We start from the raw sequence: 11,826 nt of genomic DNA on the forward strand, positions 1-11,826 counted from the left end.
GAAAGGGCTCCAGAGATATTCAAAGGGGAGAGTTTTTGGAGAAGAAAGAGGAGGAGGAGAAGGAGGAAGAGGAGGCAAGCGGGTAGTCTAGGGTGTGGTGGGCTGGTGATGGGCTGTGACTTCAGAACCTCCTTGCCTGCACTTTAGGGTGTTTCCACTCCCCCCTGCCCCCGAGATGTCACCTGTGTCATGATCCCAGAGCAGATCACAGCTCTGGCAACAGAGCACCTCATTATCTGTAGGTCCCTTTGCCAGATGACAAATTCCCCCTTTTGGTGGCAGTGAGCAGAGACTACTCTGCCTGCCTGCAGGGATCCCAGAGTGAAGCCACTTGCCCATGAGGTTGAGCTTATTCATAGAGGTGTGTGCACGCGTGTGTATGTGTGTGTGTGTGTGTTTGTGTGTGCTCTTGCACAGCTGTGTAATAGTGTCTGCCTTCCTGCAACATTCACTCTTGCAAAGGGAGAGGGAGACAGTCATTTTCTCGGGGACCAGCCTTTGCTGCCAAGACACCCCAAACCATTCCTTCCCGATGAGTAACCTCCAGCTAGGAGAGACAGGTGACAAGTGTTGACCAAGCACTTCCTGTGGGCCAACAGCAAGGTAGCCACCCTTGGGTCCTGGAGAAATGGGGCTCTGGGGAGTTTGGTTGGCCACAGTTAAATAGCTGCTCTGTGGGGTGGGCACTGACGTGACACCATGATGCCCTGTGGCTGGCATTTCCTGTCAACTAGCCCTAGACAGAGACGAACTTTGTCACGAGTCTCTGGGACACTTAATAACTGCAGGAGGAGTTAGCTCTCTTGGTATGTGACCTCAAGCACAGACTCTCAGGACAGGAGCACAGAAAGCCTGGCTTACCCACTGTAACTCAGGGGAGCTGAGGAGAGGACCCCGGTACCCAGATGCTTCTGCCCCACCACCCAGGACAGACAGCAGGTGGCGCTGTGACCCCAGCCTAACTAGGACAGTGGGAAGGTAGAGGTGTGTGTGTGTGTGTGTGTGTGTGTGTGTGTGTGTGTGTGTGTGTGTGTGTGTGTGTGGAGGGGGTGGTGGTGGTGGTGGTGGAGTGTCCAGCAAGCAAAACGAGTGGAAAACAAGGATTTGAAAGGAGAACAATTTGTTCCAAAACATTTGCCTCCTAACGGATCATCTATAAATTCTGGGATTTCCTGTTTGCCTCTGGGTGGGAGGGTAGGTGGGTGGCTCCTCTCTCGGGAGGCCCGAGGGTCATGGCAGCCCGGCCTCCCCTGCCCACCTGGCAGGGCCTGGAGGAAACTTCCTGACTTCTATAACTGTGGGGCTGGATCCTCCCGGAGGCAGAGGAGCTCTGGCTCCCCAGCGGGCGGGCGGGCAGAGGAGGAGGAGTGAGGTCATGGTGAGTTTTAAAGGAAAGGCTGTCTCCCTGAGCTTGCTAGGAAATAGAAAAGTCAGGAGAATGAAAAAAATGAAAGAGAGAGGGGGGAAAGAGAGAGAGAGAGAGACTTTATTTATTTTTCACAGCTACTCCTTTTGCTCTCACCTCTTTGTGGTGCAGACACGTAGGGCCCTACTCTGAGCAGACCTGGAGACTCACCACCTTACTATGAACTAACTGCCCTTGCCTGGCTGGGCTGGCCAGAGATCCCCAGAACTCACCACTTGTTTTCCAGTGGGGAGTTTGTCCCCTCTGATCACAACTTCTCCACCCCCCACCCCCATCACTCTACTTCCCGTTTCTGTGAGATGAACTTTGCTGCTGTTGTTGTTGTTAGGTTCCACATGAGAAGGCAACCACGTGATGTTTGTCCTCCTGAGCCTGGTTCATTTCACTTAGCTTCACGCCCTCCAGGTTTCTCCGTGCTGGCATTGAGCGAGTGAGCACTGGGCTTTCCTGCTCTTGACTGTCTGGAGAGAGAATGTTTCATCCTGAGGTTTTTTTTGTTTTTTTTTCCTCTAGCTGTTCCTTCCGGGCAAAGGCTGGAGGTGCTTCCCCAGGACGGGCTGGAGTGTGTGAATAATGCCACAAAGGACACAGGGGTGCACAGAACTCTGTGGATCCTTACTTCATCATTTCTTTTGGAAATCTACCCAGAACTAGGACTGCCGGACCATTCGGCAATTCTGTTTTTAATTTTTTTTTTTTTTGGCAGGAGGTAGCCCTTTTACAGAGAAGAGAGCTCTTCTAGTCCATACGGAATGGAAACTTTTTATTGGAGGAGAGAGAGAAATTAAGAGAGGGAGGGAGGGAGGGAGGGAGGGAGAGAGAGAGAGAGAGAGAGAGAGAGAGAGAGGGCGCCCTTTATAGCAGTCCAATAAAACTTGAACAAGGTCCAAAACCCAAAGCCTGAATCTGGTCACTTGGTAAGAGTGTGACCCAGCATTTTCTGCCCAGACGAATCCATCCTGGCTCTGAGCAGCCGGCTGTGGTGGTGGAGAGGGAAGGGGGGCTTTTGAATCAGCTGCTCTGGAGTCCTGTGACCTTGAATGAGCCACTTAAGCCCTTCAAGCTGCAGTTTCCTCCTCTGACAAGCAGCCAACGGCTACACCTGCTAGAAGAGGAGCCTGTGAGGCCCATGAGTGACTTGTGCTGAGCACGTGGGTGGCAGTACAAACAAGTGTGGTCCCTTCTCGCTCTCTATTTTTAAAATTAATTTCTTTTCTTCTCTATTTTACCAGAGCCCCACTCAGCTCTGACTACTGGTAGTGCTGGGGATTAAACCTCGGCCCTTTCTCACGCAAGGCCTGTGCTCTACTGCTGAGCCACCTCTCTGACTCCCACTTTTCTCCCTTTATTTAAAGATCTTTTGAAAGCTGAAGTCATTTAATTTTTTAAAAATTACTATTGATAGGGCAAAGAGAAATTGAGAGAGTGGGGATGGGGTGCAGAGAAGCAGAGAGAGAAAGAGAGATACCTATGGGTCTGCTTCACCACTCATGGAGCTTTTCCCCTACAGGTGGGGTTTTGTCTTTATTTACATTTTCACATGAACCAACAGCCTTGTGCACAAAAAAAGCCATAATGAAAATAGTGTTGGTGGCTCAAGAAGACGTAGAGTTACATTTTCTCTTCACAGGGGGGAGCCAGGACCAGTTGGATTGAGGCCTGTGGGTCCTACCTCAGCCACAGCATAACTGGGTGACCTTGAATGAGGTGTGGGTGGGTCAACCTGGGCCTCAGTTTTCTTGTTAGAACAAAGGTGGAGGGTGGGGGCGGTGGGGTGCTCAAGAGTCTCCACCTCAGATGGTTTCAGGGGTCAGATGTAGGAGAGGAGAGTGAAGGGAGGGCTGTTCAGATAGCTCAGCTAGAAAATCATCCGCTTTGTCCGTGGTAGGACCCAGCTCGAGGCCGGCCTTCACCAGACCAGAGGAAGCTTCAGTGCTGTGAAACCTTTCCCTCTATCCTCCTGTCTCTCTCTGACTATCTGAAAAAATCAACCTGGATCAATGAAGCCCCGGTGTCAACAAGAACAAAAAGAGACAACAAGAAAACAAATAACCCCATCCAAAATGGGGAGAGGACATGGACAGAATATTTACCACAGAAGAGATCCAAAAGGCCGAGAAACACATGAAAAAATGCTCCAAGTCTTTGATTGTCAGAGAAATGCAAATAAAGGCAACAATGAGATACCACTTCACTCCTGTGAGAATGTCATACATCAGAAAAGATAGCAGCAGCAAATGCTGGAGAGGTTATGGGGTCAAAGGCACCTTCCTGCACTGCTGGTGGGAATGTCAATTGGTCCAACCTCTGTGGAGAACAGTCTGGAGAACTTTCAGAAGGCTGGAAATGGACCTACTCTATGATCCTGCAATTCCTTTCCTGGGGATATATCCTAAGGAACCCGACACACCCATCCCAAAAGATCTGTGTACACATATGTTCTTAGCAGCACAATTTGTCATAGCCAAAACCTGGAAGCAGCCCAGGTGTACAACAACAGATGAGTGGCTAAGCAAGTTGTGGCATATATACACAATGGAATACTACTCAGCTATAAAAAGTGGTGACTTCACCGTTTTCAGCCAATCTTGGATGGACCTTGAAAAATTCATGTTAAGTGAAATAAGTCAGAAACAGAAGGATGACTATGGGATGATGTCACTCTCAGGTAGAAGTTGAAAAACAAGATCAGAAAAGAAAACACAAGTAGAACCTGATCTGGAATTGGCCTATTGCACCAAAGTAAAAGACTCTTGGGGTGGGTGGGGGCAGGGAGAATACAGGTCCAAGAAGGATGACAGAGGACCTAGTGGGGGTTGTATCGTTATATGGAAAACTGGGAAAGGTTATGCATTTACAAACTATTGTATTTACTGTCGAATATAAAACATTAACTCCCCAATAAAGAAATTTAAAAAAGAACAAAAAGAGAGGGAGAGAAAGAGAGGTGGGGGCAGAGGGAGGGGAAGGGGAAGAGGGGGGGAGGGAAGGAAATTGGGCACAAGGGGTCTGTTGGCAACAGCTATGCATGGTCCAGAAGGTACTAGACCAGCAATTTAAAAATTCAGGGATTGGGAGCTTTAGAATAAACGGTTCGTGTTACTAAACAGTGTGGTCAAGCAGGACAGGTTCGTGGTTTGCATCAAGTTCTCAGGTCAAAGTGGTTGCTGAGGTCTGAGGACCTCAAGCTCCCGCAGGCCTGACCCTCCCCCAGTTTCCTTAGCCCCCTCCCAGCCCTTGCCTTTGCCCATGTGATTCCTCTCCATTTTCAAGGCCCACTCAGTGCCACTTCTCCCGGCACTCCATCCCCACAAACCCAAACAAAACCTCCTCTTTGCTTGCACAGCCCTGCACAGGCTCATAGGACTTGGGACGGGCTGCTGTGGCTGCTGTCACTTGATCGTCCATTAGCACGAGTGTCTGGAGATTGGAGCCTGCGTCTGTGTTACCTCCAGTGCGATGCCAGGAACATAGTGGGCTCTTTGTAAAAGCCTGTGGAATAAAAGAAAGAGTGGGTGAATCAACACAAGCACAAAGGCTTAACAGACTCTTCTTCTTTTTCTGCAATTAAAAAAAAACTTTATAAAGTTCACCCACTGTGACTTATAGTTATTGTAAAAATGTTTGCATCAATCCTACAGTTTTGTTTCCTGACATTCTGGGTATAAAGAATTGCACAGAAAAACAAAGAATTGGGAGCCGGGCCATAGCGCAACAGGTTAAGCGCACGTGGCGCAAAGTACAAGGACCAGCGTGTGGAGCCTGGCTCGAGCCCCCGGCTCCCCACCTGCAGGGTGGTCGCTTCACAAGTGGTGAAGCAGGTCTGCAGGTGTCTTTCTTTTCCCCCTCTCTGTCTTCCCCTCCTCTCTCCATTTCTCTCTGTCCTATCCAACAACAACGACATCAATAACTACAACAACAATAGAAAAAAGGACAACAAAAGGGAATAAATAAATAAAATATTTAAAAATTAAAAAACATTAAAAAAAGAAGAAAAACAAAGAATAATTGATTGCCGAAGAATTCTCTGGTTCTCTCTTGCTGTCTTTAAATAAACATAGAAATCTTAAAACAAATGGAACATAAGTTAGCATACAAGTTTTGTGGGGGTGGGGTGGGGGGGGGTGCCTTGATATGAAGATCACAGGATTTGCTTCAGGCCCTGAGTTGGATCCCCAGCACTGCACATGCTGGCGAGGGGTCCTGACCTCTCTTAAACTCTTTCATGAAATAAATAAACAGATCCTAAAGACTGGGAAAATCATTAACACTCCGATTACCATTATTCTTACCATTTTGATGTTATTTCCCTCTGTCTGTGTATCTATGTTAAGACTTGGGGTCACCTTATATGTAAAGCTTCATGTTGTATGTCAGTTCTTTCCTGCTTCATCCTGAATGTTTTCCTTCCTTCCTTTCTCCTTCCTTCCTTCCTCCTTCCTTCCTTCCTTCCTTCCTCCTTCCTTCCTTCCTTCCTTCCTTCCTTCCTTCCTTCCTTCCTTCTTTTAACTTTACTTATTTATTTGATAGGACAGAGAGAAATTGCGAGGGAAGGGGGATAGAGAGACAGAGGGACACCTGCAACACTGCTTCACCGCTTCGTGAAGCTTTTCCCCTGTAAGTGGGAACTGGGAGCTTGAACCCAGGTCCTTGTGCACTGTAATGTGTGCACTTAACCAGGTGCACCACCACACAGGCCCCCTATTCTGAACATTTTTCTAAGTCATTTAATATTTGGTAAAAAAAAAATGTTTCTGACAGGACAAAGTATTGCATGTACCAGAGTGAAGTTCTCATTTTTTTTTTCTCTCTCTCTCTCCAAGCAAATAAACAAATCATTGATATCTACCTATTACAATGTGCACTTTTTTATTGTTGTGGTTATTGTTGTTATTGATATAGTTGTTGTTGGATAGGTCAGAGAGAACTGGAGAGAGGAAGGGAAGACAGAGAGGGGGAGAGAAAGATAGACACCTGCAGACCTGCTTCACCACATGTGAAGCGACTCCCCTGCAGGTGGGGAGCCGGGGGCTCGAAACCGTTGCTCCTTGCGCTTTGCACCACCTGCACTTAACCCACTGTGCTCGCTGCTGCCTGACTCCCGAAACGTGCACTCTTAAAATGTCTAGTGATTGACCATCTGTACTCCCTCTTATGGTTCTTGGAGGCCTGAACCTGACTGTGAAGATGTGGGGGGCAGTAGACCAGTTGTCATCAGCCCATAACAAGGTTGCAGCCCTGTCCAGGATAAGTGAGCAGCGCTTCCTTTGGGGCAGGTTCCACACTGGATGCCTGCATCATATTTGTTCCATAACTCTATGTAGAATATGCTACCTTAAATGTGATTTGGTTAGAGAGAGGGAGGATAAGAGAAAGAAGGAGAATCAGAGTGCCACTCTGGCATCTCTTCATTGCCACGTGTGGGACTCGGGACCTCCTTCATGCAAGACCTACACTCTGTGTACTGCGTCACTTCCCCAACAGCTAAATGGCTGGTTGTTTCTTCTCTCGGCAAACTATTACAGAGCACCCACCGCACACATGTGCCCTGCTTTGCTTTGCTCTGAGACTAAGTCGAAACCAGCTCTGTGGGCACTTAGGATCCCAGACATATGACTGGTATCAAAGTAGCATCTGGAGATGGGACCCAGAAGGTGGGCTCAGGATTCCTGGACAACAACCGTGGAGACTTTCAGCAAGGATTGTGACAAATTTGGCCAGAGTCAGGGGTACAATTTGTGACTGAAAAACAAGAGCTTTTCTCTGAATAAGTCAAATGAGCCTGTCTGGGATCAAATCCACGAGGGCTGGACAGTCTGGTCCCAGCAAATTAAAACAACATGGGCACCAGCCAGTTACATTGTGGAAAACAGTATACTTGTTGTTGTCATCAAGGACACCACCCTCCACCCCCTGCCCTAGACAACAAACCCTGAATTGAAATGGGGCAGAATTTATAAGAAAATAAACACAATTCTTGAGTATTCTGGCATGAACTCAGTTTCCTTCTCATCAGCTCCATGATTTAAGTGTCTCTCTCGACTTCGTTCTATCTGCGCTCAGGCTTCTGGGAAATAATGAACCTTTGCCAAGATGGTGTCTGCAGTGACCCAAAAGCCACCCTTTCCACTGGCATTATCCCACAGGGGGACAGTTCCTCTTAGACAAGATCTTGGTGTCTGCAGTATTTGAAGGTCATTGGGTGGGGATTGGGGGCAGCTTGAACCCCAGGTGGAGTGAGTATTAACCATTTCCTCTTTTCTCTTTTCATTAACCCCATGCTCTATCGTGTGTGTGTGTGGGGGGGGCATCCTTCCCAGAGCTCCCCAGTTTCTGGAAAGAGTGAGCAATTCACTCTTTCCTCCCTTCCTTTTTTTTTTTTAAGTCATTTTTAATTGGATAGAGAGAGAGAGAAATTGAGAGGAAGGGGAGATAGGAAGAGAAAGAGACAGAGAGACACCAATTGACCGGCTTCACTACTCACAAAAAGCTTTCCCCCTCCAGGTGGGACCGGGGATTGAACCTGGGTCTTTGTGCACTATAATGTGAGATTTTTTACCAGGTGCACCACCACCTGGTCCTAATACCAATTTCTTTCTTCCTTTCTTTCTTTCTACCAGAGCACTGCTTAGCTCTGTTTATTGTGGTGCAGGGGATAGAACCTGGGGCTTCGGAGCCTCAGGCATGAGAGTCTCTTTGCAGAACCATTATGCTGTCTACCCCACCAATTTACTCTTTCTAACACAAACCAATCCAACTAGAGCTCACACCACCAGCCCCCTCCTTGATCAGACCCTCTATGGGACAGATTCCAGGACCCTGAGGGCTGCCAGTGGATGGTCCAGAGCCTGTGGAGATTATTCCAACCAAGGGCTGGGTTGTGCTTGGGGCCTACATACAAGGGAAGTCCTGGGCTGGACCCTAGACATCACCAGTATCTAGAGCTGGGTGGTGCTCTGGGCCAAAATAAATAATCAGATAAGACTTAAACCAGCACATCTTTTTTTTTTTTTTTAACAAAGCTTTATTAAAAAATATTTATTGATTTGATTTGATAGGGCAGAGAGAAATTGAGAAAGGAAGTGGAGAAAGAGAGAGAGAGAGATAGATAGATAGAGAGAGAGACTGCAGCACTGCTTCACCACTTGTAAAGCTTCCCCCCTGCAGGTGGGGACCAGGGCCTTGAACTCAGGTCCTTTCACATGGTAACATGTGTGTTCACCAGGGTGCCCACCACCTGGCCCCAAAGCAGCACACCTTACACAGCAGGCATGGAGTAGGTGCTCACTCATCCTGTCTCGCTCAAGCCCTCTCCAGAGCAAAGGCTCTGGTCCATGATTTTCCAGGCCCCTCTGCCCTGGAGCTGCCATGTGGGGTCCCAAGCCATGAGTCAGTCTCCTTGTTTGGGAATCTGTGGGTACAAAACTCTCCCTCAGGTGGGAGTCATTTCCACAGTGCTGGAGACAAATCTTGGCACCTTGAGAACCACCCACGCGTACTGTGTGAGGGGCCCGAGGCACAGTCTTAGCACAGTCTCCTCGCGCACAACACGAGGACATTGATGGGGACTGAGTAGGTGACTTCCTGACCTGTCTCCCGCCTCTGCCCCCACTTTCAGCGCTCTCTGTTCTTGGGACCGTTCGAGGCCAGGATGTCCTGCTTCTGCCAGCCTCCCCCAGATAGAATGAAAGCTTTGGTTCCCAGCTCCACCCTCAGTGCTGGGCACATGCCAGGTGATCATTTAACCAGGTGGAGTGACTGTGGATGTGTCCTGCCCTCAGAGGGCACAGGGCTGCTGTCCTCACTCTGGGGATGGCTGCATCTGGTGTCGGTTTGGGCCACTTTCCAGCTTGGAAACTATTTGGGACCATCCTGTGCCTTGTGTTGTTGACCTGTGAAATACCGTGTTTGCACTGAGGCTCTTGTCCAGGACACTGAGAGCCTTTGCCAAGTATTCAGGATGGGACGGGATGGCTGGCACGTGCTGCTGGGCCACTAGCCTGGGGGTGGTGACACCCAGCTGTGGCTGAGGGTGGCTGCAGTTCCTGGAAGAAAGCCCTGCCCTGCCCTGCCCCTGGGACCCTCCATGCCCTGCAGCCCCTGGCCCTGGAAGCCTCCATGTTTTCTCTGTGGCAGAGCTTCCTGTCCAGGTCAGAGACATTCAGTGAGCTCTAGATTATAGAGGCATCCAAGTGTTTTTTTTTTTTTTTTTTTTTTTGCGGGGGTGGGGGGTATGATGTACCTCACCATTCATTCCATGGAGCTTTTGGGACATTCAGTCTTGGGCACGTGCCCTGGACCCAGATGAGAGGACACTGTGGGGGCGCGGGGTGGGGGGTGGGGGGAGGGAGAGTCAGGACTCTCAGCGAGGAAGCCCTTGGCTGTGTACTCACAGCTCATTCTCTCTCTCTCTCTCTCCCTCTCTCTGTCTCTCTCCATTTCCTTTCTCAATTTCTCTCTGTCCTGGCAGGTGGAAAGTCTGATCAAGGAGGGGGCTGGTGGTGTGGGCTCTGGTTATGCAAAGAGACTCTCAAGCCTGAGGTTCCGAAGTCCCAGGTTCAATCCCTTGCACCACCATAAGCCAAGTCCCTGGTCCCCACCTGCAGGGGGAAAGCTTTGTGAGTGGTGAAGTAAGGCTGCAGGTGTCTCTCTATCTCTTTCCCTCCCTATCTCCCCTTCCTCTCAATTTCTGGCTGCCTCTATCCAATTAAAAATAATTTAAAGAGAGAGAGAGAGAGAGAGAGAGAGAGAGAGAAATAAAGAAAAGTTGAATTGATTACTCTTTCCAGAAACCGTGGTGCCCTGGGAAGGATCCCCCCCCCCCGCGCGCACATGCGCGCGCACAGACACACAGACACACACAGACACACAGACACACACAGACACACACACACACACACACACACACACGGGTGAATCAGAACTTCCTATGTAACTGTAGGTGGCAAACAGAACGGCTTAAACCATGCAGAGTGACTTGGCTTATAGAACGGGCTTTTCCAGGAGGCTCTAGCTTTGGGCATGGCTAGATCAAGGAGCTTCCATGGGATCACCACCTCTTGATGCTGTCACTGTCTCTCCACTGTGGCCTCATTTTCCCCAACCTTAGGTAGAATTTCCCCCCATCTGATAGGATGGGCAGAAATTGGAAGCTCCCCAGAACACAATTTCTTCCTTCCATTTGTTTGTGAACTTAACCTGTATTGACCAAGTGGCGAACAAGACAGCGTCCTACTGATTCATCCTCCTGATAAAGGAAGGTCTGTGTGCCAAAGACACGTGTAGCTGAGTATTCCTCGAAACACCGCTTATACTAACCGAACTGGAAACACCTCCAGTGGCCTTTGACAAGGGACTGAACAAGTACAGTGCTGGTGTCCCTGGGAAGTGGGAGCCTGCAAAGCTTGTTGGGAGAATGAGTTTGGGGCTGAGGAGGTGATTTAGGGGTACAGCACATGCCTTTCATGTGTGAGGTTGTGGGTCTGATCCCTGAAATCACAGGGGAGAGCCAGGGTCAATACCAAAGGTGAAAATAAGTCAGAAACAGAAGGATGAGTATGGGATGATCTCACTCACAGGCAGAAGCTGAAAAACAACATCAGAAGAGAAAACACTCAGCAGATCCTGGACTGGAGCTGGTGGACTGCACCAAAGCAAAAGACTCTGGGGTAGGTGGGGGGTGGTTCCATGGCAGTCCCTTCACTTGGCAGTGACATGCTCAGAGAGAGGCAGTTACTACTGGAAGGTCACCAGCTGATCAGAGGTAGGGCTGAAACCACCATCCGGATCATCTGTCTCTATAAGAATCATGGGATCTTTGTCTTTCTGTCCTCACCTTCAGGCAGGCTGTCAACCCCTCAGATGACCCAGGGTTAGTCCCCTTTGCAAACTCAACATCTGGCCTGGAAAGCACAAAGCGGACTCTCACTAGATGCTCATTGCCCGAGGAGGCTCTCAAAGGACCAAGGAAATGGTAGATATTCTTGATAAATATTGGATGGATGGAAGGAACCACAGACAAATGGGTGGACAGTTAGATGGATAAATAGATGGAGTAACGGACTGATGGACTGATGGGTGAGTGAGTGGTGGATGTTGGGGTGGGTGGGGAGTTGACGGATGATTGATGGATGGGTGTCTGGCAGAGCAGTCAGCTGGGAGCTGCTGTCAGGGTCATCGCTCAGCCACAACCCATGTAGAGCCTTTCCTGCCAAGGGAGAGCTGGCTCCCCAGTTTTCCCCTTGTCTGGCTACCTGGCATCCTCAGCTCAGCCTGTTCCCCTCCATTCTGATTCCACTGTATACATGGAGGCCAGTGACAAGCTCGGGTCCCACAGTCTGCTCAGTGAGAGGAGACTGGGGAAGAGGTGGAGCTATGTAACCTCCCCTCCCCCCATTCCT

At 49.3% G+C, this 11,826-nt stretch overlaps 1 long non-coding RNA gene across 2 annotated transcripts; it reads left to right on the forward strand.

Annotated features, from left to right (window-relative positions):
- Positions 1 to 846: 846 nt before the first annotated feature.
- On the forward strand, positions 847 to 5,018 carry LOC132539080 (uncharacterized). 2 transcript variants are annotated; one of them, XR_009550382.1, is made up of 3 exons: positions 847 to 978; positions 1,755 to 1,913; positions 3,315 to 5,018. It is a non-coding gene; the product is annotated as an uncharacterized LOC132539080 (long non-coding RNA). The 2 variants fall into 2 exon arrangements; XR_009550381.1 differs by lacking the exon at positions 847 to 978 and having other exon boundaries at positions 1,476 to 1,913.
- The last annotated feature ends 6,808 nt before the right edge of the window (positions 5,019 to 11,826 follow it).

The sequence above is a fragment of the Erinaceus europaeus genome, chromosome 6 (assembly GCF_950295315.1).
Source record: "Erinaceus europaeus chromosome 6, mEriEur2.1, whole genome shotgun sequence".
In the NCBI taxonomy this organism is placed as follows: Eukaryota; Metazoa; Chordata; class Mammalia; order Eulipotyphla; family Erinaceidae; genus Erinaceus; species Erinaceus europaeus.